Below are 22288 nucleotides of genomic sequence, written 5' to 3'. Positions count from 1 at the left end.
ACTAATTAAAAGTAACAACCAGGTATTTGTCATTTTGAGAATGAAACATTTCCCAGTACCTAGGAAATCCCTGAGTATACTCCAACTCTGGATTATGTGTGAATTTATTCTTATACATTAAAAAACAGAATTTTAGTGCATGCATATTGTATTCATTTTCCATTACTGACATAATAAATTACCACAATCTTGTGGCTTAAAACAATACAAATGAATTATTCTTACAGTTCTGTGGGTTTGAAGTCTGACGCGGGTGTCACTGAGCTATAAAATCAAGGTGATGACAGGGCTACATTCCTTTCTAGATGCTCTCAGGGAGAGCCCATTTCTTACATTTTCTAGTTTCCAGAGGCCACTCACACTCCTTGGCTCACGGTTTTCCATCTTTAAAGCTAGCAATGTTGCATTTATTTGACCCTTCTTTTTTATTTTTATTTTTAATGCTTATTTACTTATTTTGAGAGAGCAAGTGAGGGAGGGGCAGAGAGGGAGGGAAAGAGAGGATCCCTTGAACCCACTAACAGTGAGATCATGACCCGAGCTGAAATCAAGAGTTGGACGCTTAACTGACTGAGCTACCCAGCACTTCCCCCCACCCCCACACATCTCTGACCCTTCTTTTTTGGTCACACTTTGTCTTCTTCTAAGGGACTTTGTCAGTTTCCCTCTGGTCACAGCTGGAAGAGATTCTGCCTTTAAGGATCCATGTAATTAGATTGGACCCACCTGGATAGTCTTTCTATCCCAAGGTCCGTGATGACATCCTCAAAGTTTGTGTGTGTGTGTGTGTGTGTGTGTGTGTGTGTGTGTTCATGTGTGTGCATGCGCATGTGTGTGCTTGCCATGTAAGGTAACATATTCACAGGGTCTGAGGATTACAATGTGGACATCTTTGGAGGGAGCATTATTCTACCTAACACATAGATGTATTGCTAAAAATATTTTCTATACCTTTGCTCGCTTTCACATTTTACATAAACAGAATTAAATAGTATGCATTCTTTTTGTGAACTGCTTTTTTTCACTTACTATTAGATTTTGGATTTATCCATATTGATGCATGAGCTGTATTTATTTTCATCACTACCATAGTATTCTATTGTATGAATATACTGTGCCGTGATATAATGAATAAATATACCATTTAGAGATATTCTCACTATTTATAGACATTTTGGACATTGCAAGTTTGGGGCTATTAAGAACATTGCTGATATGAATATTCTTGTCAATGCTTCCTCTGATTTGTGTGAGCACATATTTCTTTAGGTTATATTTCAATGTGATATTGAAGGTATTTCATATATTTCATTCTCCACGTTTGCTCCTGAGAAGTCAGTTTTCAATCTAGTAATTATTTTTCTTTTATGTTACTTATCTTTTCTGTCTGAGTCCTTTTAAGCTGTTCTTCCTATCTTTGTTTTCCTGCAATTTCACTACAATACTGATTTGATACTGATTTCTTTTTATTTACATGCTTGGAATTTGTTGAATTAATGAAGCTGAGAAAGACTGAGAACAGTTATCTTAATTATTTCCTCAAAAAGTTAGGGAAAGAAAACCCAACAAGATAATCCGAAGACAAGCAGAGGAAGAAATTACTAAAGATGTAAGCAGAATGAATTTGAGAGAGAATAAATAAAATGGTAAAATAGAACAATTAAAAAGTTGATAAAAGAAACAAACCATCAGTAAAATTAATAAATATAAATAAAGTGCAAATGCTCAAAATAAGGAATAACAAGGAGGAAATATCCAACAAAACAGAGGGATTGTAAACTCACAAAAGATTAACTTCTATTCTTTCTTTAAATTTTTCTCCCTTCATTTTTTCCCAAGTCTCCTGAAAACTCAATTTCATGTATGTAAAATTAGTGAACATTGTTTACATTTTCTTTTAGTTTCTTTGATTCTTTTATTTCCTCTATCATTATCCCGGATAATTTATGTCAGTCAATCTGTCTGTAAATTCACTATTTTTTCTGCAGTGTTCATTAGGCTATTAAGCCTATGTAATGTACTTTTGATTTCAAATAGTGTATGTTTCAGCTCCAGAATTTCCATTTGTATCTTTTTTCTTGTAGTTTCCACTTACTTGCTGAGATTTACCATATCTTTACCCGTTCTTTACCTTTTACTATAATTTATATGTATTAGCTTTTTCAAGGTCTCTGTCTGCTAGATACAGTATTTTGATATTGTGGGTTCTTTTTCCTCACTTCCTTGTAACTTTCATATTTAATTTCATATCAGAAGTATTTAAGATAATAGTGGAGATTAAGTTATACTGTTTTCTGATACTACTTTTTCCAGACAGTGAGAGCTCTTTCCTATATCTGGCAGATGAAGTGAGGGGATAGCCAACTTTGCTTTTTTTTTAATATTTTAAAAATCTTTTTTAAATTTTACTTTTATTAATTTACATCCAAATTAGTTAGCATATAGTGCAACAATGATTTCAGGAGTAGATTCCTTAATGCCCCTTACCCATTTAGCATTTGGCCCATCCGCCCTCCCACAACCCCTCCAGTAACCCTCTGTTTGTTCTCCCTATTTAAGAGTCTTTTATGTTTTGTCCCCCTCCCTGTTTTTATATTATTTTTGTTTCCCTTCCCTTATGTTCATCTGTTTTGTCTCTTAAAGTCCTCATATGAGTGAAGTCATATGATTTTTGTCTTTCTCTGACCTAATAATTTCACTTAGCATAATACCCTCCAGTTCCATCCATGTAGTTGCAAATGGCATGATTTCATTCTTTATGATTGCCGAGTAATACCCCATTGTGTGTGTGTGTGTGTGTGTGTGTGTGTGTGTGTGTGTGTGTATACCACCTTTTCTTTATCCATTCATCCATTGATGGACACTTGGGCTCTTTCCATACTTTGGCTATTGTTGATAGTGCTGCTATACATAAACATGGGGGTGCATATGTCCCTTCAAAACAGCACACCTGTATCCCTTGGATAAATGCCTAGTAGTGCAATAGCTGGGTCTAGGGTAGTTCTATTTTTAGTTTTTGAGGAACCTCCATACTGTTTTCCAGGGTGGCTGCACCAGTTTGCATTCCCACCAACAATGCAAAAGAGATCCTCTTTCTCTGCATCCTTGCCAACATCTGTTGCTGCCTGAGTTGTTAATGTTAGCCATTCTGACAGGAGTAAGGTGGTATCTCATTGTGGTTTTGATTTGTATTTTCCTGATGATGAGATGATGAGTGACATTGAGCATTTTTTCATATGTCAGTTGGCCATCTGGGTGTCTTCTTTGAAGAAGAGTCTATTCATGTCTTTTGCCCATTTCTTCACTGGATTATTTGTTTTTTGGGTGTTGAGTTTGAGAAGTTCTTTATAGAATTTGGATGCCAACCCTTTATGTGATAGGTCATTTGCAAATATCTTCTCCCATTCTGTCGGTTGCCTTTTAGCTTTGCTGATAGTTTCCTTTGCTGTGCAGAAGACTTTTATTTTATTGAGGTCCCAGTAGTTCATTTTTGCTTTTGTTTCCCTTGCTTCCTGAGACGTGTTGAGTAAGAAGTTGCTGCGGGCAAGATCAAAGAGGTTTTTGCCTGCTTTCTCCTCAAGGATTTTGATGGCTTCCTATCTTACATTGAAGTCTTTCACCCACTTTGATTTTATTTTTGTGTCTGGTGTAAGAAAGTGGTCCAGGTTCATTCTTCTGCATGTCGCTGTCGAGTTTGCCCAGCACCACTTGCTGAAGAGACTGTGTTTATTCCATTGGATATTGTTTCCTGCTTTGTCAAAGATTAGTTGGCCATATGTTTGTGGGTCCATTTCTGGGTTCTCTATTCTGTTCCATTGATCTGAGTGTCTGTTCTTGTGCCAGTATCATACCATCTTGATGATTACAGCTTTGTAGTATAGTTTGAAGTCTGGGATTGTGATGCCTCCTGCTTTGGTTTTCTTTCTCAAGATTGCTTTGGCTATACGGGGTCTTTTCTGGTTCCATACAAATTTTAGGATTGTTTGTGCTAGCTCTGTGAAGAATGCTGGTGTTATTTTGATAGGGATTGCATTGAATATGTAGATTGCTTTGGGTAGTATCGACATTTTAACAATATTTGTTAATCCTACCCAGGAGCATGGAATCTTTTTCCACTTTTTTGGGGTCTTCTTCAATTTCTTTCATAAGCTTTCTATAGTTTTCAGTGTATAGATTTTCCACCTCTTTGGTTAGATTTATTCCTAGGTATTTTATGGTTTTTTTGTGCCACTGTAAATGGGATCGATTCCTTGATTTCTCTTTCTTTCTGTTGCTTCATTGTTGGTGAATAGGAATGCAATTGATTTCTGTGCATTGATTTTATATCCTGCAACTTTGCTGAATTCATGAATCAGTTCTAGCAGTTTTTTGGTGGGATCTTTTGGGTTTTCCATATAGAGTATCATATCATCTGCAAAGAGTGAAAGTTTGACCTCCTCCTGGCTGATTTGGATGCCTTTTATTTCTTTGTGCTGCCTGATTGCAGAGGCTAAGACTTCCAATAGTATGTTGAATAACAGTTGCGAGAGTAGACATCCCTGTCTTGTTCCTGACCTTAGGGGGAAAACTCTCTGTTTTTCCCCCATGGAGAATGATATTAGTGTTGGGTCATTCATGTATGGCTTTTATGATCTCAAGGTATGCTCCTTCTATCCCTACTTTCTTGAGGGTTTTTATCAAGAAAGGATGCTGTATTTTGTCAAATGCTTTCTCTGTCTGCATCTTTTGAGAGGATCATATAGTTCTTGTCCTTTCTTTTATTGATGTGATGAATCACGTTAATTGTTTTGGGGATATTGAACCAGCCCTGCATCCCAGGTATAAATCCCACTTGGTCGTGGTGAATAATTTTTTTTAATGTATTGTTGGAGCCGGTTGGCTAATATCTTGTTGAGGATTTTTGCATCCATGTTCATTGGGGAAATTTGTCTATAGTTCTCCTTTTTAGTGGGGTCTGTGTCTGGTTTTGGAATCAAGGTAATGCTGGCCTCATAGAAAGAGTTTAGAAGTTTTCCCTCCATTTCTATTATATGGAACAGCTTCAAGAGAATAGGTGTTAACTGTTACTTAAATGTTTGGTAGAATTCCCCTGGAAAGCCATCTGGCCCTGGACTCTTGTCTTTTGGCAGATTTTTGATTACTAATTCGATTTCCTTACTGATTATGGGTCTATTCAAATTTTCTATTTCTTCCTGTTTCAGTTTTGGTAGTGTATATGTTTCTAGGAATTTGTCCATTTCTTCTAGATTGCCCATTTTATTGGCATATAATTGCTCATAATATTCTCTTATTGTTTTTATATCTGTTGTGTTGGTTGTGATATCTCCTCTTTCACTCTTGATTTTATTTATTTGGGTCCTTACCTTTTTATTCTTGATCAAACTGGCTAGTGGTTTATCAATTTTATTAATTCTTTCAAAGAACCAACTTCTGGTTTCATTGATCTGTTCTACTGGGTTTTTTTTTTTGGTTTCGATAGCATTAATTTCTGCTCTAATCTTTATTATTTCCTGTATTCTGCTGGTTTTGGGTTTTATTTGCTGTTCTTTTTCCAGCTTCGTAAGGCATAAGAGTAGATTGTGTATCTGAGATCTTTCTTCCTTCTTTAGGAAGGCCTGGATTGCTATATACTTCCCTCTTATGACCGCCTTTACTGCATTCCGGAGGTTTTGGGTTGTGGTGATATCATTTTCATTGGCTTCCTTATACTTTTTTAATTTCCTCTTTAATTTCTTGGTTGGCCCATTCATTCTTTAGTAGGATGTTCTTTAGTTTCCACGTATTTGTTACCTTTCCAAATTTTTTCTTGTGGTTGATTTCGAGTTTCATAACATCGCGGTCTGAAAATATGCACGGTAGGATCTCGATCTTTTTGTACTTGCTGAGGCCTGATTTGTGTCCCAGTATGTGGTCTATTCTGGAGAACATTCCATGTGCACTGGGGAAGAATGTATATTCTGCTGCTTTAGGATGAAATGTTCTGAACGTACCTGTTAAGTCCATCTTGTTCAGTGTGTCATTCAAAGCCATTGTTTCCTTGTTGATTTTTTGATTAGATGATCTGTCCATTGCTGTGAGTGGGGTGTTGAAGTCTCCTACTATTATGGTATTACTATGGATGAGTTTCTTTTTGTTTGTGATTAATTGATTTATATATTTGGGTTCTCCCACATTTGGTACATAAATGTTTACAATTGTTAGGGCTTCTTGGTGGATAGACCCCTTGATATAATGCCCTTCTGCATCTCTTGATGCATCTCTTTATTCTTAAGTCTAGATGGTCTGATATAAGTATGACTACTCTGGCTATCTTTTGTTGACCATTAGCATGATAGATGGTTCTCTATCCCCTTGTTTTCAATCTGAAGGTGTCTTTATGTCTAAAGTGGGTCTCTTGTAAACACCACATAGATGGATCTTGTTTTCTTATCCATTCTGTTACCCTATGTCATTTGATTGGAGCATTGAGTCCATTGAGGTTTAGAGTGACTAATGAAAGATATGAATTTATTGCCTTTATCATGCTTGTAGAGTTGGAGTTTCTGGTGGTGTTCTCTGGTCCTCTCTAGTCTTTGTTGCTTTTGATATTTATTTATTTACTTACTTATTTTTTCATCTTTTCTCCCCCCAGAGAGTGTACCTTAAAATTTCTTGCAGGGCTGGTTTAGTGGTCACAAACTCCCTTAAGTTTTGTTTGTCTGGGAAACTTTTTATCTCTCCTTCTATTTTGAATGACAGCGTTGCTGGATAAAGAATTCTTGGCTGCATATTTTTCTGATTCAGTATATTGAATATATCCTGCCACTGCTTTCTTGCCTGCCAAGTTTCTGTGGATAGGTCTGCTCCAAACCTGATCTGTCTTCTCTTGTAGGTTAGGGGCTTTTTTTCCCCTTGCTGTTTTCATGATTCTCTCCTTGCCTGAGTACTTTGTGAATTTGACTCTGATATACCTTGTTGGTATGGTAAGTTCTTGTTGAATCTAATGGGAGTCCTCTGTACTTCCTGGATTTTGATGTCTGTGTCTCCCGAGGTTAGGAAAGTTTTCCTCTATGATTTGCTCACATAATCCTTCTACCCATATTTCTCTCTCTTCCTCTTCTGGGACCCCTATGATTCTGATGTTGTTCCTTTTTAATGAGTCACTGATTTCTCTAATTCTTAAATCGTGCTCTTTTGCCTTAATCTCCCTCTTTTTTTCCATTTCATTATTCTCCATAAGTTTGTCCTCTGTATCACTGTTTCTCTGTTCTGCCTCATCCATCCTTGCTGCCATGGCCTCCATCCGTGATTGCAGCTCAGTTATAGCATTTTTTTATTTCATTCTGACTAGTTTTTACTTCTTTTATCTCTGCAGAAAGGGATTCTAGTCTGTTTTCGACTCTAGCTAGTATTTTATTATCGTGATTCTAAATTCTGGTTCAGACTACTTGCTTGTATCTGTGTTGGTTAAGTCCCTGACTGTCATTTCTCTGTGTCTTTCTTTTGGGGTGAATTCTTTTGTTTTGTCATTTTGAAGGGAGAAAATGAATTAATGAGGTGGAAAAATTAAAATTAAACAATTTAAAGTTAAAAAATATTAAAATTAAAAATTAAACACACACACACACACACACAAATGAATAAATGATGCTAGATCCTAGGTGCGTTTGGTCTGTGTTGAAAGTGGCTTGATAGATTGTAGAAAAAAGGGGGAAAAAAGGAAATCATTTGAAAATTTGAAAAAATGTATACACTGAAGTAGACTAAAATGAAATGATGGAAGTAAAATAGAGTTTGAAAAAATTTACACAAAAGTAAAAAATATAGTAGAAAAAATAAAGACAAATATTTTTAATAAAAATTAAAAATAAAAATGAATTTTTCTATTTCTGTTTTCAAGAAAAAGAAATGAAAAAGAGAAAAAAAATAAGGAAAGAAAATGGAATAGATGGACTGGCTAACAGACTGAAATTACTAGTTTTTCTCTAGAAGTCAGACTATGAAGTGCTTAATAGTACCTAAATTAAGTAGGCAGTGAGAATTATGTTCTTGAAGAGTGAGGTTGTTCCACTTGGGCGGGGCATAGTGTAACATTTCTGTTCTCCACTAGATGGCGCTTCTAGCCTACTGGGGTGGATTGTTGCGCTTGTAGGTGCGTATGCGCATGTGTAGGAGCAGTGAAAATGGCATCACTCAGCTACCCAGTCTCTCGTATGGGAACTCTCTTCTCCCTGATCAGCAATTGCACACCCATCCTTCCTCTTGGGCTTCAGTCCACTCCCTGCTTCCACACTGTCCATGACCAAGCCCCAAGCAGCACCACCCTCCTGAGTTTTGTCTCAGATGTGGCTGCCTTCCCTGGCCCCCCACTTCTGAGGGACTGCGGCTTTGACCCACTCTTCCCCTTTGTAGAGGGTCTCACTGAGCAATGGCTGGGTGCCAGCTGCACCCAGGAACACTTGCAGGGACGTGCTGCTGCTGATGCCCAGAGACAATGACCAGGTGCCAGTCTGCTCCAGAAAAAGTTTGCGAGACAGTGTAGAAGCACTGCTTCTGGAAATGTGGAAAATCACAACACATCTGGCACCAGCCTTCATTCCCAATGACCTTGTTCCAGCACGAGCAAATGTAGCCATTCTCTGGGGTCTGCTGGGCACAGGTGGCCTCACAGCCTGTACCAAATGTCCTTCCAGCAGTGGAACCGCTTCTCCCTGTGTGGCCCGAGAACCTCCCAGACCCCACTCTGCTCCTGGGGATTTGCCCTTCCCACTAGAGTACCGCCAGGTATTGAGCTGCAGAGTTTCAGACTCTGTGCTTCCCCTCTTTACAGTCTTAATGGAATTTAAACCCTCTCCTTTCTCCTTTCTCCCTTTTTAGTTCGGTCCCTGTGGCTGTTTCCAATTTTCCACTTTCTATCTAGCTGATTTTGGGTGGGGTGCTTTTACCATATTCTCCCCCCACCTGTCTCCACATGCAAAAGCACCGCCCTGCCCTCTGCAGCTTCTCTCTCCCCATGTTCACCTCTCCATGCCATGTACCTGCTGAATTCTGTGGTTCAGGTTGTGCAGATTGTTGTGTTAATCCTCAGATCAGGTGTGCAGGATGGTTTAGTGTTGGTATGGTTGTATTTCATGTATGTGAGACACACAAAAAACTTCCATGTTGTTCCGCCATCTTGGCTCCTCCCAGGGATAGCTAACTTTAATAACATTGGAATTATCTCCTGTTAGCCCAATCCCTACCCTCCACCAAAGGCAAATCTCGCTGATTTTGTCCTAATTCAGAGTCATTTGGCCCACACTCTGGTGCTGCACTGCTCAAGTTTCCAGACTTTGTGAAAATGTCTAGAGTTGCATGTGTTCTTTCAGCATTTCAGGCCTAGCTTTCCCCCCTCCTTTGTCATCAGGAAGAATTGGCAGGTTAAGAAAATTATTAAGAAAAAAATATAATTTAAAATCAATGAAATAAGCTTCTCCCTTAAAAAGCTAGAAAAAGAAGAGTAAAATAAACCAAAAGCAAGGAGAAAAGAAATAATAAAGTTTAAAGAGGAAATCTAGGAAAGAGAAAACAAATAAAGAAGACCTACAAAGACAAGTATTTTGAATTCATCAAAAATATTGATAAACCTCTACTATCAAGTCTCAACAAGGAAAACTGAGAAGAAACACAGTAACAAAAATTAAGATAGAAAGCAGGGATAGCATTTCAGATCCTACAGAAATTAAAAGTATAATGAGAGAATAATATGAATGATTTTTTTTCCAATAAATTTGATAGCTTAGATAAAATAGACAAAATCATTGAAAGGCACAAAATATCTAATCATGCATAAGAAGAAATAGAAAATCTGAGTCTTCCAATATTATATGAAGAAATTTAATTTGTAATTAAAACATTTCCCATAAGAAAATCTCTTTGCCCAGATGGCTCATTGGGAAATTTTATAAACATTAAAAAAAATTCCAAACTTGTATTAGTGCTATCAGAAAATAGAGGAAGACAGAGCACTTCCCACCTATTTTTATGAGGCTAGAATAATGCTGTTTTCCACACAAAAGAAAAATTATATTAAAAAGAATTGTATATCAATAGCACTCATTTAAACATAAATAAAATTCTTAAAAATGTAACTAATATATCTAACCCATGAACACATAAAAGGATTGCACACATTATAAATATTGGGTTTGGGGTGCCCGGGTGGCTCAGTCAAACATCTGACTTTGCTCAGGTCATGATCTCACAGTTTGCAAGTTCGAGCCCCGCGTCGGGCTCTGTGCTAACAGTTCAGAGCCTGGAGCCTGCTTCCGATTCTGTGTCTCCCTCTCTTTCTGCCCCTCCCCTACTCACACTCACTCAAAAATAAATAAACGCTAAAAAAATGGTTTTTTTTGTAAATATATGTTGGGTTTATCTCAGGAATGCAAGTTTGGTTTAGCATCAGAAAAATAAATATAGGGAAGCCTGGGTGGCTCAGTTTAGCATCTGACTCTTGATTTTAGTTCAGGTCATGATCTCATGGTTCATGGGTTTGAGCCCCACATCAGGCTTGTGATGATGGCTCAGAGCCTGCTTGGGATTCTCTGTCTCCTGCTCTCCTTTCCCCTCCCCCATGTTCTCTCTCTCTCTCTCTCTCTCTCTCTCTCTGTCTCTCAAAAATAAATATTAAAAAAATAAAAATAAATATATTTCACCATATTATCAGAATAAAGAAGAATAAAACCAAATAATCAGCTAAAAAAGTTGGGAAAAAGTATTTGGCAAAATATAACACCTGTTCATGATCAAAACTTAGCAAACAAGAAAAATAAAGTACTTCCTCAACTTGGTAAAGAGAGTCTATGACAAACACTGTGAATATTATATGTAATGATGAAATATTAAATGCTTTCCCCTAAGACTAGGAATAAAGTGAGGAATTTCACTCCTACCAGTTCTAGTCATTATTACACTAGAGGTTCTACTTAGGGCAATAAATGATTTAAAAAAAAACTAAAGGCAGGAGGGTTGGAAAGAAAAAACAATACTATGTTTATTTGCTGATGACATGATTGTATAGGTGGTAAATCTAGAGGAAAAAAAGTAAAAACCTACTAGAATTAATAAGCATGTTTAGCAAGGTGTGAGTATACAAAGTCACTTTTGGAAAAGTAACTGCATTGTGAGTGCAATTTTTATAAATTTCATATGGAAACACAGAGAACCTAGAATAGACAAACCAATCTTGAAAAACAAGAGTTAGAAGATTTCTAATACCTGATTTAAAACTTTTTGTAAAGATATAATAATCAAGACAGTGTGCTATTTGCTTAAACATAGTCAACACTCAATGACACAGAACGAACAATCAAAAACAGATCCACATTTTTACAGTCAAACAATTTTCAACAGAATTGCCAACGCAATTCAGTAGGGGGGGAAGGGATATTTTTTAATATGTGGTGCCAAGTATTCATATTGAACAAAAATAATATTTACCACCATATCACTCCATATTTTAAAAAATTACTTGAAATAGATTTAGAATTATACAATTGCTAGAATTTAATGAATTTATAAAACTTAATAATATTTTATATGAAAAAAGAAATTATAAATTGATGGACATCCTCAAAACTTTTTATCAAAAGTCACAGTTAAAAAAATGAAAATTCAAGCTACAGTTGGGAAGAAAATATTTAAATACATATATCTGGCACAGATTTATATCTAGAATCTATTAAAAACTCCTACAAATCTATGGTAAAAAGAACAACTCAATTAAAATGGGCAAATTAAGGGTGCCTGGGTGGCTCAGTCGGTTAAACGGCCGACTTTGGCTCAGGTCATGATCTCGCGGTCCGTGAGTTCGAGCCCCGCGTCGGGCTCTGTGCTGACAGCTCAGAGCCTGGAGCCTGTTTCCGATTCTGTGTCTCCCTCTCTCTCTGCCCCTCCCCCATTCATGCTCTGTCTCTCTCTGTCTCAAAAATAAATAAACGTTAAACAAATTTTAAAATAAAAAAGGGCAAGTTATTTGAATAAAATCTTCACAAAGAAATATTACAAATGTCAGTAAGCAAATGAAAATGTGCTCAATGTCAATAGTCACCTGGAAAATGCAAATTGAAACCACAACGAGAGGGTTTACAATACAAAGCACAGTGTAAACCACCATGCAACCATTGCTAAGGTAAAATAGACAACTCTGAAACTATCTAATTTTGAAGAGGATTTTGACTAATAGGGACGCTCATACATTGTTTGTATGTAAAATGGTACAACCAGTTTGGAAAACTGACAGTTCTTCGTAAAGTTAAACAGACTTCTTCCCTATGACCCAACAATTCCATATTGGGTATTTACCCAGGGGAAATAAAAACGTGATCACAAGGAGTTTCATGAATGCAATAGCATAATTATTCATAATGATCCCAACTGGAAAAAATATTTCCTCAATAGAAAAGTGGATAAATTGTATATTCATAGACTAGAACACTAATAAATTAAGTACAAAACACCAATACATACAACACCATACAACTCCAAAAGTATCATATCAAATGAAAGAAGCCAGACTCATGTGATTATATTTTTGTGAATTTCCAGAACAGTGGTTACCTCTGAAGCAAATTGGAAAATTTTGAAGATTGTGTTTTTTGAGTAGATACATATTAGTGTTATGCTCTTTTTTGAAATGTAGCTTTTCACATTATAAATTGGCCTTTATTTGACTCGTTTAATATTTTTTTTTTACTTAATTCTACCTCAAGATATTATTCTTGGCATTATTTTGTATTGCTTTGCATATCTTTGTTTATTCTTCAATATTTAACTTTACCAAATCCCTCTGTTTCAGGTATGACAAAGAATTGGGTTTTGCTATATAAGCAATCTGAATTTTTTAGTAAGTGATTTAAGTGCATTAACATTTACTTAACTGATATTTTGGTTTCAGTTTGCTATCTTGTCTATTTTCTGTATGGCTCAACATTTCAATTGAAAATTATTTCAATTAAGTGTCCTTTTAAACCTTTTCTGTTGATAATTCTTTTGGTATTTAGGAAGTTTTGACTCTTCAATCTAGTAGTTTTATTTGCACTATTTTTTAAATTTCTTTTTAATGTTTATTTATTTTTGAGACAGAGACAGAGTGTGAGCACAGGGAGGGGCAGAGAGAGAGGGAGACACAAAATCCAAAGCAGCCTCCAGGCTCTGAGCTGTCAGCACAGAGCCCAATGAGGGGCTCGAACCCACGAACTGTGAGATCATGACCTGAGCCAAAGTCGGACGCTTGACCGACTGAGCCACCCAGGAGCCCCTTATTTACACTATTTTTTTTTATATTACTCTTAATCTTCTCTTCTTTTAGATACTATTTGTTGATTTTCTACCACAAATGAGACTAAAGTTACTCTCTCCCTTGCCCTTACCTTCTAAATTTGATCCCTAGCATTATTTTAGTGTTAATCTTTACTTCCTAAATTACTTAAGCTTCAACCACCTTATTTATTATTCTAAATATACTGTTGAGTCTTAGATATATTTCAAGTCTTCAATACACTTGAACCTTCTACTACTTCAGTTGTTAGCTTCAGGTAATATAATTAATTCATCTGTGGTAATCCACAGGCTTATTTCATTGTCCACTATTCCTAACTTGTAAGGTGGTGTTGATATTAATGTCTGAACATGTGAAAACTACTATTATTTTTCACCCTTTTCCCTGTCTTTCAACCTTAGTTCCACCAACTTAAATATTTGCCAAACTTTCTACAAACATTTTGTTTGAAGCTCATTCTTTGGTAGATTTGTCACAAAGCGATTAGGGAATGATACTCCTTGAGGTCTTCCATATTTTTAGTTGCTTGTCTGTGGCTTTTATGTTGAAGACAAGTTTGGCTGTCCATAAAATTCTTCTCACATTTTCTCTTCTTTAACATCTTTTAAAAAGTTGCTACATGCTTTTTCTAACGTAGATGTTGCTTTGAAGGATCCTCATACTAATTTGATAGTTGTTATAAATGATTTTGCCTTCTTGTCTGTAAACTAAAGGGAATCCCCCCCCATTATTAAAAAAAATAGTAATTTTGGCTTAGAATATGGCCTAAGGCCGGGGGTCTGAGTGGCTCAGTTAAGTGTCCAACTCTTGGTTTTGGGTCAGGTCATGATTTCATGGTTTGTGGGTTTGAGTCTGATGTGGGGACATCAGACTCCACTCCAATGTTGCAGAGCCTACCTGAGATTCTCTCTCTCTCTCTCTCTCAAAAATAAATAACCTTAAAAAAATAGAATATGGCCCAAGGCTGATCATTTCTGGTCAATTTTCCCAGATACACAGTGTGATCTGCTCTTTACTATTCTATTTCAGGAAATATTTTCCAATCATGTTTTTAAGTATTTTTCTTTTTCCATTACTTTGGTTTTCTTCTTTGAAGATTTCGAAGATATATGTGTGGTTTTCTCACTTTACATCTTCAATGTCTATCACATTTTCTTTATCAGTTTCCTATGGTAGCTATAACAATTTTTTAAAATATTTGTTACCACAAATTTTATCAATTAAAACTACACAAATTTATTGTCTTAGAGTACTGGAAGTCAGAGGTCAAGGTTGGTTGGTTTGTGTTCTATCTGGAAGCTATAAAAGAGAATCTATTTCCATGCCTTTTCCAGCCTCTGGAAGCTGTCTGGATTCTATGGCTCATGGTCCCGCATCCCTGTGACCTCTGTTTCTGTTGTCACACATCCTCTGACTCTGACTATTACCTCAGTCCTATAATTACCTTTGCGATTGTATTGTACCCATCTGAGTAATCCAGGATAATCTCCCCATTTCGACATCCTGAACTTAATCACACCTGCAGAATCTTTTTAGTAGGCAAGGCAATATTTTCACAGGTTTCTGGGATTAGGTTGGTAGGAGGCATTTTTCTGCCTCCTGCACACACATTTCTCAAGTCCTTTTTAAAAATAGTTGACTTTATTTCTGTTTGATTTCCCCCCGATTTTCTTCTTTCTTATTCCTGTTTCCCTGTGTCCTTATAGTGTCTCTTTACTCCTGTGTTCTTCTTACTTAGTGTTCTTATATACTTTGTTTTCTTAATTCTTTACTGATATCTATTCTGAGCTTTTCTATTTCTCATTTGTGGTGTTCTTATCAAGGCATTAATTGTTGTCTACTATTGAAACTTACATTGCAGCCTTTATCTGCTCTGTGACCTCATTTTTCTGGTGAGATCTCATTGTTTATCTTAATTTGTTAAGATCTCATTTATGTTTTGATTGTAATGATTTTGTACGATGTTAGAAAGCTTTTCTGTTCGTGTTATTCCCCATGTTTGAATGAGGAACAAAATAAGATGAGATTTCCTGGGATATTAGGAGAAGGGCCGGCCAGGGTGGCTTTCTCTGAATCACAGTCTAAGAATTTCTTTCTGTTTTTACCAGCAAAGATTAAATATATACCCTCTCTGTTAGCCACTTGTTTGTTTCTCACAGCTATGTCTGGTTTAGAAAGATTTTGTGCTTCTTGTCCCTGAGGTCCACAGGCCTTGTTTTCCAAAATACTTCATATTTCTTGGGTTTTCCTTTCTCTGAGTCCCTCAAAAATCCCTCCCTCCCACTGCCCACCTCTCTCTCTTTGATTCACATGATTCTTTCCTTGCTCAATTTGGTTGTTTCCAGCAGAATGAGGCACTGTATTTTTGGAGGAGGGAAGTATTTTCTGGATATTTGTGGAGTTTTATTGAATCCTCACATCCATTTTAGTTTTTTCCACCTGTGTGGCTTTGGCACTTACCTGCAACTCTGAGCCAGTGAGGACTTTTCTTCTCTCTCTTTTATTTTTTTCTGTTTTTTTAAATGTTTATTTAGTTTTTGAGAGAGAGAGATAGAGACAGAGCACAAGCAGGGGAGGGGCAGAGACAGAGAGGGAGACACAGAATCCAAAACAGGCTCCAGGATCTAAGCTGTCAGCACAGAGCCCAAAGCAGGTCTTGAGCTGGAGAACAGTGAGATCATGACCTGAGCTGTAGTAGGACGCTTAAATGACTGAACCACCCAGGCTCCCTGGGACTTTTCTTGATTTCACGTATTGTTCCCATCTTTCCCATCCCACATTCCCTCAGGATACATCCTTCCCTTTTGGGGAAGGTATGTATCTATGACTTTTAAGCTATTTAGTTGTCTTGAGCGTCTTGCTCCTTTTACACAGCTATCTTGTGCCTGTCCAGCCACCGCTGTGGGCTGGCTTGTTCCCAGCTTCTGTCCATTTTCTGGGTCTCTCATCCCCATTGTCTTTAGTTGTCTTTAGTTGGTGTTTCTATCCAGTTTTCTGGAGGTGTTTGGGAAGTTTAAAGCAGCTGCACGGCCGACACCATGTCACGGAAAATCCTGAGGAGCAGTTCCAAGAGAACCACTATAGTTACTGTGTTGCACAGAGTTACTAGACTCTCAGAGAATGATAAGGACGCAGGGAGAGTAATTTCTCGACCACTGCAGTAACCCACGTGATAGATGAAGATCACTTGGGTGGTGATTATCAAAGTTCAATTCTGGATGTTTTCTGAAGGCAGAGCCGTGAGATCCACTGATAGGTTGGATATTGGGTGTTAAAAAGGGGAGGTCGGATATTTTGAGGGATGTAGTTGTCATTGACTGGGATGGAGAAATCGTGGCTACAGCGGACTGAGTGTCACATTAGTCAGGTTAGGGCTAGTCTATGCTGCAGTAATAAGCCTTGAACTCTCCATTTCTTCCATAATGATTAACATGGTAACAAGCGGACTTCCTTCATCCTGTAGTCCTGCCATCAGGAGTATTTTACCTTCACTTCTGTCCGAGTTGGGGGGAAGAGAGGACCACACAGGGTGGTGACAGGTGCTGTTGCCTGCCCTTTTCTTTTCCTCGCTGCCTTTCCTTTTCTTCCACTGCTTCTTTTCCTCCTCCTTCTCCGTTTCATTTTCTTTTTGTTCCCTAGCATCGAAAGTGTCATCCATCACTTCTCTTCACATCGTATTTGCCAAAACTCAGTTACACGGACCCAACACAAATGCAGATGAGCTGCAAGATTCATTTGCTGCCCACGTGATTTTTCTTTCAGTGAATCCCTGTTTGAACACTTTACTGTGGGCTCACTGTTTTTTGTGTAGAAATTCTTTATACACTCTAGTAATTTTTTGTATGCTCTATATGTTTCAAATGTCTCCACAGTCCATTGCTTGCTTTTTAACCTTGTTTATAGTTACTTTTGTCATATGAGATATATTAATTTTGTAGTGTATTTTTCTTTATGATTTGAGCTTTCTACATCCTGTTTAAGAAATTTCTTCTCGGGGGTACCTGGGTCGCTCAGTTGGTTGAGTGTCCAACTCTTGATTTGGGCTCAGGCCATGATCCCAGGTTTGTGGGACTGAGACCTGGGTCAGGCTCTGTGCTGAGCATGGAGCCTGCTTAAGATTCTCTCTCTTTATCTCTGCCCCTCTCCCCCACTCCCACTCTTCTTTCTTTCTCTCTAAAAAAAAAAAAAATCTTCTGGTCTTGATATCCTAAAGATATTCTCTTATATTTCTTTCAAGGAGTTTTTAAGTATTTACTTTGCTTTTTTTATACTTGCTTATTTAAATTCATTAGGTATCATATTATTTATTTTTCTACCTGATCTAATTTGTGATGCCACTTCTGTCATATATGAAGTTTCCCTTTATGTGCATATTTACTTCTTTGTCGGTTGGTTCTTATTGTTTCCAGAGCTATCTCCACTGATATACTTGTTTAGTTGCCATAGTTTCAAAATAACCCCTGATTCCTCATTTTTTTGTTTATCCTTTAATTTCTTGGTTATTTTCATATGTCGACTTTTAAATATGCATTCAAATGCAAATCAAATGCTTGTCAATTTTTAGCAAAAACCTTATTGGTACACTGACTTGAATTACACTGATTTACAGACAAATTTGGAGAGACGTGAAATATATGCCATATTGGATCTTCTCTTTTAGGACATTTGTATATCTTTCTGTTTGTATTTTCTCCTTATAAGTGTTATTCATTATTAATTTGGTTATTCCTAGTCTACTTGTACATTTATTTCTACTGGAACTAGACTTTTTTATTTCATATTTTGTCTTTAGATTCCAATATTTATAGGACCATTATTTTAAATATATCTTTTTAATGTTTATTATTTTTGAGAGAGAGAGACAGACAGAGTGCGACACAAGGGAGAGGCGTAGAGAGAGGGAGACACAGAATCCAAAGCAGGCTCTAGGCTCTGAGCTGTCAGCACAGCCCCGATGCGGGGCTCGACCTCACAGACTGCAAGATCATGACCTGAGCCGAAGTCAGCAGCTTAACCGACTGAGACACCCAGGTGCCCCTACAGGACCATTATTTTATTGTGTATGTGTGTATGCATGTATCTAACTACTTGCTGAACTGTTAAAAATTGTAATATTTTATCCAAAGTATTTATTTTTTGGTAAAGAATATAATTTTTGCTAATAACTTCTTTATTAAGTTACTTTTTGTAAATAAACAACTTAGAAAAGTGCCTGATACAGTAAGGGCTTAATAAGTGTTAGATATATTGTAGGATTTTTTTGTTACTTTTTTTTTTTTTTTTGGTACACAAATGTATTATCTGCAAACAATGACACATTTTTCTGTTTTACTTCCTTTTTATATTTCATTTGTTTTTTCTTTTTATTGTGTTAGCTTGGAGCATCATAAGTGATAGTGGAAATGCACATATATTTCAATATGAGATGACTGTTGCTACCATGGCTGGCAAATTCTTTTATCTGGTTAAGGGAATCACCTTTTATTTCTTGTTGTTAAGAGCTTTGAAACAATCATGAATACAAGCTGATTTTTATAGAATGTTACTTTGCATCTATTGAAATAATGTTTCTCTTCCTTTGGTATGTTAATATACAACTTTCACTTCCAGACACTGTAGTGCAGGAAGATACCCTCAAGCAGGGTGGAGCGGGGCTGGAATTCATGTTGTGTGAGCCTGTGTAAGTTCTCTCCCTGGTTCACCCCTTTGGCTTTTCAACATTCACCTCTCCCCATCTTTTGATTTTTAAAGTTCCACATAACCTCATAGTAACTTCAAAGTGCTGCTGTCTAACATAATGGATCCATTCCTGCACAAACAAAAACAACCTTCTCTCTGAAAGCAATAGCATAAAGTCTCATCAGTTTCTGCATTAACTTCTGATTTATGTTCATTCTTCTTTTAGTTCATAACTCAGCAGCATCTTGATATCCTATAATCTCTGCACTAAGATATCATTACCCACACATCCTGTATAATATCACTGGTGAGAGTGGAGAGTGGAAAGAAAAAACAGAATCCGATACAAATACAAATATAATAGTACGATGGAAAAATGTGGGTGATCACTAGCCCTCGTTTATAAACCTGTTCACAAGGTCATATATGATATATAATAATTTCTTTCTTAACTGCTCATTTTACATGTCCTTTGCTTTTAACCAATACCTTCACTGGATGGTTTCTTTAGTTGACGGGTGACTTGAACTTTGTTCCTGGGAGATTGAACTCTTGATGATCCTGCTTGTACTAGGTTGCTGAATTATTTCTTTCTCTTGTTCAACCACGTGTGGGTGCAATAGGAGGGATCCAGCAGGATTCCCTAAATAAAATGCATACTTCTCCTTGTCCCCAACCATACATCAGCACTCTGATCTCCCTCTGATAGTAAGAATCACACACCTGAGACAACACAACAATGAATATGTTGCTCGAAATTTTTCCCACCCGGAGGATGAGTTTTCATTCCCACTGTCCTTCAGGACCACCTTTAGTGGAAAACGTAGAGCCATAATAATCCAATTTTGTGTGACGTCAGGATATCGTGAGGAACCATCTGTAAACCAGGCTTAGGGTTTTTCCTTCTCAGTTTTCAAGTCAGAAGGAATTCTGAATGAGACCCAGGTCTTTGCTGAGGCTAAGTGATGTGTAGCAGAACAGGCATCCTGGGATGTGAATCCCCTGCCATGTTACTAACTGTGTCCTTGAGACCTGCCTATGCCTGATAAAGTATAGACCTCTTCTGCTTGGCATGTCTGTTGGGCATGACTTTCTTCAGCTGGTGGGTCAGATGTCACTCACTTGATGATGTTCTGCTCGGGTCTCTTGATTACTTGGTGTCCCATATTCATGTGGTCAGTCTCTATCAGAGCTTAGCAGCAAGCCCCAAACTGTTTCTCAAAAAGTGAACAGTTACTTGTTAGGAGGGGCATGGTTTTGCCCATTGTGATTTTTACATTTAAGGCCTACGGTAAGATTGGTTCAGCAATCTGTTCAGTCACAGATAATCTGAGTACTGTTGGATCCATGATTGCCGTAGGTTAAAGATGGCTGTATATTTTTTTACTACACTTCCTGAAAAGCGTTCTAATCCTTTACTCTTGAATCTGTAACTTGGTTGATCAATAACCTATGACGGAAGTGACACACAGCCTACTCTGAGCTTTGCCTCTTGGAGGCCTCACAGATTCTACTTGGAACCCTGAGCAGGCATGTATGAAATTTGGCCACCCCAGATCTGCCATGCTGTGGGGGAAGGTCAGGCTACATAGAATGATTCTATAAAGAGGCCGCACGGAGAGATCACCTGGCGAGTCCTCAGATGTTCTAATCCCGCAGCCATTCCAGGCATGTCAGCTTAGGCCTGGACATTGAAGAAGAGAGATGCGTTATCTCTATGGAGTCCTGCTCAAATTTTACATGTGTGAGTTAAATAAACGATCGCTGTGATTGTACAAATTTGACTTGGGATGGTTGGTTATGCCATAATAGGTTAATGGACAATGACGCGTAAAGACCATTTAGAAGCCTGACCAGAAGCCTGACCCAGCTGAATCCAGTTCTAGGGTTTTCATCTGCACTGACTCCACTCCACATGGCCAGCTCTATGGGTTACTTGGCAAACGTAGCAGGGCAGGCCACCAAATTGCAGTGCCTGTTTCTTCCAAAGTCCAAAGAGGCCACCAACGGTTGGGACTCTCTTAGTGGTAGGAGATAAAAGATAAAAGCAGCATGTATTGCATTTTGGACCCAAAAGAAGTATTGCAAACATTGGACACCTAGAAACCTGTGGTGGCAGATCCCTAAATTTTCCTAGACTTTATCATGTATCCTCTGGCATGCGTATCTCTTTCTAAGCTATTGAGGGGGTGTATGCTTCTTCCTCCCATCAGCTGATGCCATAACTAGAGAGGACCACGGTGATTTTCATAGCCATTATGTTGTTACTATTTAATGTTAATTCAGCCTTCACTAAGGACAGAGGTCTTGGACAATTCCCTTTTCTGAACTAAATCCAGAGGGAAGCCTGAGGCAGCACAGCTTTTAATTCAATTCATTTATTTATTTATTTATTTATTTATTTTTAGCCTCTCCAGCTCAGCCTCCCGAACACACAGTCTCATTGTTTTTTAAAATTTAAAAATTTTTAGTTTTTTTCTTAATTTAATTCTAGGGTCGCCTGGGTGGCTCCGTTGGTTAAGTATACGACTTCGGCTCCAGTCATGATCTCACGGTTTGTGAGTTTGAGCCCCGCGTTGGGCTCTGTGCTGACAGCTCAGAGCCTGGAGCCTGCTTCGGATTCTGTGTCTCCCTCATTCTCTGCCTCTCCCCTACTCATGCTCTGTCTCCCTCTCCCACTCTCAAAAAAATAAACATGAAAATTTTTTAAAAATTTAATTCCAGTGTATCTACCATACAGGGTTATATTAATTTCAAGTGTACACTATTAATTCCATTTTTAATGATTATCAGGCATTTGTTTAGTGTTCCCTGGGCCATTCTTCTCTGAGTTTTGAGGTCACTGACTCTGCTAGAGGATCAGATTAATAAGGTTTTGTTAAAACTGCAGCCTTATTTTAACTGTGCGCTGAAGAATTAAGAGAGCCGTTTATGATCAATGGAAATGCAAGAATCTGAAAAAAGTTATGTTGAGACACCGTGAGGAGCTGAGAAACCTGCCGCTGTGACTAAGCAACCATCTCAAGCGAGAATCACCACAAAGACCAACGTGAGATTTTTCTTTTGGGTCCCAGGAAGTCTGGATTCCTAGTAGAAGTATCACATTTCCTGTCCTGATGGGAAAGGAGCGTTGACACATTTTTCATTTATATTTATATTTATTATTATTATTATTATTTTAGAGAGCCATTGCAAGAGCGGGGAAGGGGCAGAGAGAGAGATAATCTTTTTTTTTTTTTAATGTTTGTGTGTGTGTGTGTGTGTATGTGTGTGTGTGTGTAAGAAAGAGAGAGAGAGAGACAGAGAGAGAGA

General features: G+C 37.6%; 1 long non-coding RNA gene across 1 annotated transcript in view; it reads left to right on the top strand.

Annotated features, from left to right (window-relative positions):
• Positions 1-22031, top strand: part of LOC128315470 (uncharacterized) — a 93564-nt gene extending 71533 nt beyond the window's left edge. The window contains exons 4-5 of the long non-coding RNA XR_008298257.1: positions 18908-18977; positions 21471-22031. This is a non-coding gene — a long non-coding RNA (uncharacterized LOC128315470). The remainder of the gene's footprint in view (positions 1-18907; positions 18978-21470) is intronic.
• The last annotated feature ends 257 nt before the right edge of the window (positions 22032-22288 follow it).

Source organism: Acinonyx jubatus, chromosome B2 (assembly GCF_027475565.1).
Source record: "Acinonyx jubatus isolate Ajub_Pintada_27869175 chromosome B2, VMU_Ajub_asm_v1.0, whole genome shotgun sequence".
NCBI classification, from domain to species: Eukaryota; Metazoa; Chordata; class Mammalia; order Carnivora; family Felidae; genus Acinonyx; species Acinonyx jubatus.
Note: the sequence above shows the minus strand (reverse complement) of the source record. Positions and strands in the feature narration are given on the sequence as shown.